Source organism: Hemiscyllium ocellatum, chromosome 51, assembly GCF_020745735.1.
Source record: "Hemiscyllium ocellatum isolate sHemOce1 chromosome 51, sHemOce1.pat.X.cur, whole genome shotgun sequence".
NCBI classification, from domain to species: Eukaryota; Metazoa; Chordata; class Chondrichthyes; order Orectolobiformes; family Hemiscylliidae; genus Hemiscyllium; species Hemiscyllium ocellatum.
The window spans coordinates 447,270-453,312 of record NC_083451.1 but is presented as its reverse complement, the minus strand read 5'-3'; the positions used below and the strand labels follow the sequence as shown (position 1 = coordinate 453,312).

Here is a 6,043-nt window from a genome sequence, read left to right as displayed (position 1 = left end):
CCATAAACTCTGTTTCCCATCATGCCTCCGCCACCTCTGTCAAAAGATTAAAATGACCATTTTCCAATCCATTGCAATTCTGAAGGTGAGACATGCTGTCCTTTCAACGTTACCTCTGTTTCCCTGTCTCCTTAGATGATGTCAGAACTCCTGAGTTTCTCCAGGAATGAACAGGCAAAAAAAAAACGTTTTCATAAAACAATTAACTGTGGATACCGCAAATTAGAAACAAACACGAAAATGCTGGAGAAACGAGGAGCTTTGAAAAAGGAGCACTGGACCCCTAAACACACTCTGCCTTCACTCCATCGATGTTGCCAGAACAGCTTAGTTTCTTCAACAGTTTCTGTTTTTCGAAGAATTTCGCAGATGTGTATCAAAGCTGCTCAAACACACTGTCAAATATGGAGCGCCTGGCACTGGGAATTGAATGATAACGCAAAGTGCACAAATTCTTTGGTTCTTAAATTACATAAAGCTGGCACGAATGACACGATAGAGTTCTTAATTATGGTCGGAGAGAGAAACATAGGGAAATAAAGCACAGAAGGTCGCATTATTGGAAGGGAAAGAGCCAGATGAATATGTGAAAGTATTTCGAAGAATGGGACAAATCAGAGGCTTGACCATAGGGACTCTCAGCAGAAATGAAATGAAAATTTTAGAACGTCAGAAACTAGAGAAGATAGCAGTCAACAGTGCTGGTGATTAAATGAGAATCAGTGTGAACTGGGAGAAAGGCAGCAGAATTGTATTGCAGATAATGCAGTTCAAACTGAACATTTGTGTTGTAGACCAAAGCAGAAGGAGAGGCAGAATTGTTTTCAATGACAATCTGGAACTTCTCTCCCGGGAGAAACTCTCGGTGTCGAACATTACCATCAAGCCGATCTATGGTTCACTGACGACTGGGTGAACATGACAGGGTCGGAAGGATATGTCCATAAAACTGATGTCAACCCGTTAATCTGCCTGATCTGGCTGCTTACATTGCAAGCAGCTGAACGGTCAACGTGCAAAATTATCCCAACACCAACAGATCAGATCGAAGATGTGCAGTCGGGGCCACATCCAGTCCTAAATGATGATGGAAATAAACAGCTAACTGTTGGAGAAGCCTCATAAATGTCCCATCCTAAAGAATGAAACAACCGTGCACATCAGTGTAAAAGACAACGTGACAACATCTGCCAAAATAGTTGATTCGATGATCAACCTCACCGCGTCATGATGTCCACAGAATCACAGATGCCAATCTTCAATCAATTCGATTCGCTGCATGTGACATGAAGAAACAACTGAACACAGTAGATCAGACAAAGGCAATGAACCCTGATACAATTCTTGCACTAGAAATGAACACTTGTGCTGCAAAACAAGCCATGTCCCTGGGGAAGCTGTTTCATTCCAGCTCAATGTCTGACATCTACCTGAAAATGTGAAAAATTATTCAATCCTGCCCAATCCCATAAAACGAGAGTAATTACAATATGGCCAATCACCACCCCCTCAAGTTCATCACGATAGTCAAGTTAGTGGGTGTTCTTTATAACAGAACTATCAAGCACCACGGAAATATGCAGCACATGGAAAAAATCAATATGGTTCCGATATGTTGCCATGCAGAGTTAGAGCAGTTGTGGAAATGTCTCTGGATTTTTACTCCAGATGAGCCTAATCCTCTGGCAGCTAGTTGAAGTTAAAAACAATTAATAAAATATCGAGGTCGAAAATTTAGCGTGAGTAAAAGTGATCCTGAAGCCCATGCTGATTGGAAAAATCAATTTGTTTCACCAATAAACTCTCAGGAAGCAAACATGCTGTGCATTCTCGGTCTCGCCTAAAAAGTGGCGAAAGACTTATGGAGGGAATTCTACAGAGTCAAATCTATGAAGGATAATCCGGAAAGTTGACTTGGTTTGAAACGCAATTCTTTTTGTAAAACTAATTTGGGATTTTATTTACCGGACCAGAATTACAGAGTGTGACGAAAAAGGTACTTTTAAGAGAAATGAGTTGCAAATAGTTGTTGGTTTTAATATTCTACGTTGTCTTACCATGGACCTGTAAAATTGCAGTAAGACCCCCTTACACGGCACTCAAATGCCTTGAAATGAAGTGCAGAATTAATTCAGTACGGGATTGGGAACACGAATTGCAACTCCAGTCCACAGAAGGTTGAGAATAGTTGTGTCATAAATAGGTTTTTAATATTTAAAAGTTGTGAAACAGCAGGCAGAACATGGTTTCCAGACTCTGCTTCAATGTAAGGAACAACTGGAATAAGGTTTTTGAGCTTGCAGCATGGGTTGATCCTATGACTTCGATATTGTTGCGATTTCAGAGGCACGGATAGAGGAGGGACAGGAATGGTTGTGGCAGGTTCCGAAGTTTCGATGGTTCAGTAATGTTAGTGTGATGGTGAGGGAGTTAGTGTGACAATGAGTAATTAAATGTAACGGTGAGCTCTCAATATCACTGTGTGGGAGTAAATCTGACGATAAGGGTTCTGAGTGATGGCGAGTCTGGCAGTATAATATCAAAGGATTGTGTGTGTGTGTTATCATGCCTGTGTGACGGTCAGAGGGTCAATGTGATGGTGAGTGTTCAGCATGAGGATTTGGAAGTGAACATGACGGTATGGGTGTTAATGCAATGGTGAGGCTATGCTTAGACCGGTGAGAGGATCATGTGTGCTGGAGAGACTTTCGCTGACCCGAAGGGGCAGTCACTGCGGGGTGGAGAGCGTGAATATGAGATTAAATGAACGAGTGCTCCACTGGGGTGACGAGTGTAACAGTGAGGGAGTGAGATTGATAGTGATTGTATCAGTGTTATGGTGAGCCACTTAGTATGACATTGCACATTTGAGTGTGTCTTTACGAGATTTTGTGTGAAGATAAGTGTTTCAGGTCCACGTGATGGTGAGGGTTTTCGTTGTGATGATGAGGGTTTCACTGTGACTACGCAGTAGTCAGCCTGCCGTTTAGGGTCTGTGTGAATATGAGAGATTACGTGTGACGGATATGAAGTTAGTGTGACCCTTACGGGATCAGTGCGGCAGTGAGACAGTCAGTATCCCTGTGAGCGAGTCAGCGTGATGGCCATCGTTTGAGCGGGACGTTTTCGAATTCAATATAATAGTGAATGAGGGAGTATGATGGTGAGAGATTCAGTGCGGCGGGGAGAGAGACAGCACAATGGTGAGGGTGTTGATGTAACATTGAGGGAGGAAGTGTGAAGATGAATGAGTCAGTGTGAGTATGAGCGAGTCAATGTGACAGTGAGGGAGTGATTGAGATGGGAGATAATAAGTGTGGCAATAAGGTAATAAGGGTGACTGTATTTGAATCATTGTGGTGAAGGGCACGAGTGATTGTTTTCGAATCTGTATGACGGCGGTGGAGTTCGTGTGACACTGGGAGTGAATGCATTTGTGAACGTATCAATGTAACGATGATCATATCATTGTGATTGTAAACAACTGACTGTAACGTTGAAGGTATGAGTTTGTCAGTGAGAGTGTCAATATGATGGTGAGGGTCTCTGTGACATACGCAAGTCAGTATGAGTGAGACAGTCAGTGTGATCATTTGGTGATATGTTTGACGCTGACAGTCGGTGTTGCCCGAAGCAAAATAGTGTAATGGCGAGAGTGTGAATATCAGAGGGTGAATGACTGTCATAGAGTAACTGTGACAATGAGATGTGCGTGTGTGACGGTGAGGGATTCATTGTGATTGGAAGAGAGTCAGTGTCATGGAGTACAAAATAGTGTGATATTGAGGGAGTCGGTGAAATAGTGTGCTATGGTGCTGACGGTGAGAGAATCTGTGTAATGATGCACAGGAAAGTATGAGCGTGCGTGATTGAGTGAGATAGTAAGCCAGTGACAATCAAGGATTGAGTGCGATGGTTTGCAAGGGTGTAGTGACGAGGTAATAAAAATATGTATTGATATGCGGGAGTTCAGCTCTACTTCTAAGTTGGTCTTTCTGCACTGGGAAGCAGGTAAAGCCAGCAGGAAGGCGAAACGTCTTATCCCATAATCACACACAAGGTGCCCAGCAGCCATACGTAACCTGAGAGGGGTAAAGTCAGGGTGCGAGTCAGGGAATGCGTTTTGGGTGAAACATTCTCTGTGCAGTGTCAGTGGGCCCAGATTGAGATGTGTTACGAAGAACAACGCCAGTCATATTAGAGACATCTGGAAAGTCGAGCATTCACATTTCAAATCATGCATGGGAAGGTCAATGTTACTTTACTTTCTATCCCAATCCCAGTGTTGTAGTAAATTCTGGGATCAGCGAGAAGTTTAAAGAGAGAATCAGGATAATGTAACAGAGAGCAGAGCATTGTTGCTTATTTTTTACAAATCCTCCTGCAATGAATCAGAGAATGCCACTAGCATTCTGGATAACTTGCTGTAGATGCATTTTGAGATTCTTCAACTGATGCCCTACTTGATGTCTCATGTGACATGTGATGATTAGAAACAGATAGAGACAGGGAGATAGAACGAGTGAGAATGCGAGCTTTAGGAACAGTCAGCTGGAACGGGAGGCCATAGAGTCATAGAGATGTATAGCATGGAAACAGACCCTTCGGTCCATGCCGACTAGATATCCTAACCCAATCTACTTCCACCTGCACATAGCCCTTCCTATCGCTATACCCACCCAGATGCCTTTTAGGTTTTGCAATTGCATTCGTCTCCATCACTTCCTCTGGCAGATCATTCCATACATGTATCACCCACTGTGTGAAAAACGTTGCCCCTTAAGTTTTCTTTATATCTTTCCGATCACACTGAAACCTATACTCTCCAGTTGTAGTCTCCCCGATCCCAGGGAAAGGACTTTGTCTATTTATCATATCCACGCCCCTCATAATTTTTTAACCCCCTATAAGGTCAAGCCTCAGCGTCCGACGGTTCGGGGGAAACAGCCCCAGCTTGCTCAGCCTCTCCCTATATGTCAAATCCTCTAACCCTGGCAACAGCGTTAGCACCTGCCTCTGTGGCGCAATTGGTTAGCGTGTTCGGCTGTTAACCGAAAGGTTGGTGGTTCGAACCCACTCAGGGGCGGTGTGTTTGCTGCACGTTCTTGGCTTTGAGGTCGTCCGCTTTTGTGGGCGGCACGGTGGCACAGTGGTTAGCACTGCTGCCTCACAGCGCCTGTAGACCCGGGTTCAATTCCCGACTCAGGCGACTGACTGTGTGGAGTTTGCACGTTCTCCCCGTGTCTGCGTGGGTTTCCTCCGGGTGCTCCGGTTTCCTCCCACAGTCACAAAGATGTGTGGGTCAGGTGAATTGGCCAAGCTAAATTGCCCGTAGTGTTAGGTAAGGGATAAATGTATGGGTGGGTTGCGCTTCGGCGGGTCGGTGTGGACTTGTTGGGCCGAAGGGCCTGTTTCCACACTGTAAGTCTAATCTAATCTAAATCTTTTCTGAACCCTTTCAAGTTTCCCATCATCTTTCAAAGAGGAAGGAGACCAGAATGGCATGCAATATTCCAAACGTGGCCGAATCAATGTGCTTAACATGACCTCCCAACTCCAGGGCTCAAGAATCTGACCAATAAAGGAAAGCATACCAAACGCTTTCTTCACTATCTTATCTTCCTGCGACTCCACTTTCAAGGAGCTATGAACCTGCACTCCAAGGTCTCTTTGTTCTGCAATACATCCTAAGACGTTAAAATTAAGTGCATGCGTCTTGCTAGGATTTGCTTTCCAAAATGCTGCACCTCGCATTTATCTGAATTAAACTCCATCTGCCACTTGTCAGCACTTTGGCCAATCTGATCAAGACCCCGTTGTAATCTGTGATATCATTCTTCGCTGTCCACCACACCTCCAATGTTGGCGTCATCTGCAAACGTACGAACCATACCTCTTATGCTTGCATCCGAATCATTTATGTAAATGACAAAAAGTGGAGGACCCCGCAGCGATTCTTGTGGCACTCCACTGGTCACAGGCCTCCTGTCTGAAAAACAACCTTTCACCAGCACTCTCTGTCTTCTATCTTTAAGGCAGTTCT

General features: G+C 44.3%; 1 non-coding gene across 1 annotated transcript; it reads left to right on the top strand.

Annotated features, from left to right (window-relative positions):
- Positions 1-5,012: 5,012 nt before the first annotated feature.
- trnan-guu (transfer RNA asparagine (anticodon GUU)) lies at positions 5,013-5,086 on the top strand. The gene has a single exon. It is a non-coding gene; the product is annotated as a tRNA-Asn (tRNA).
- Positions 5,087-6,043: the final 957 nt, after the last annotated feature.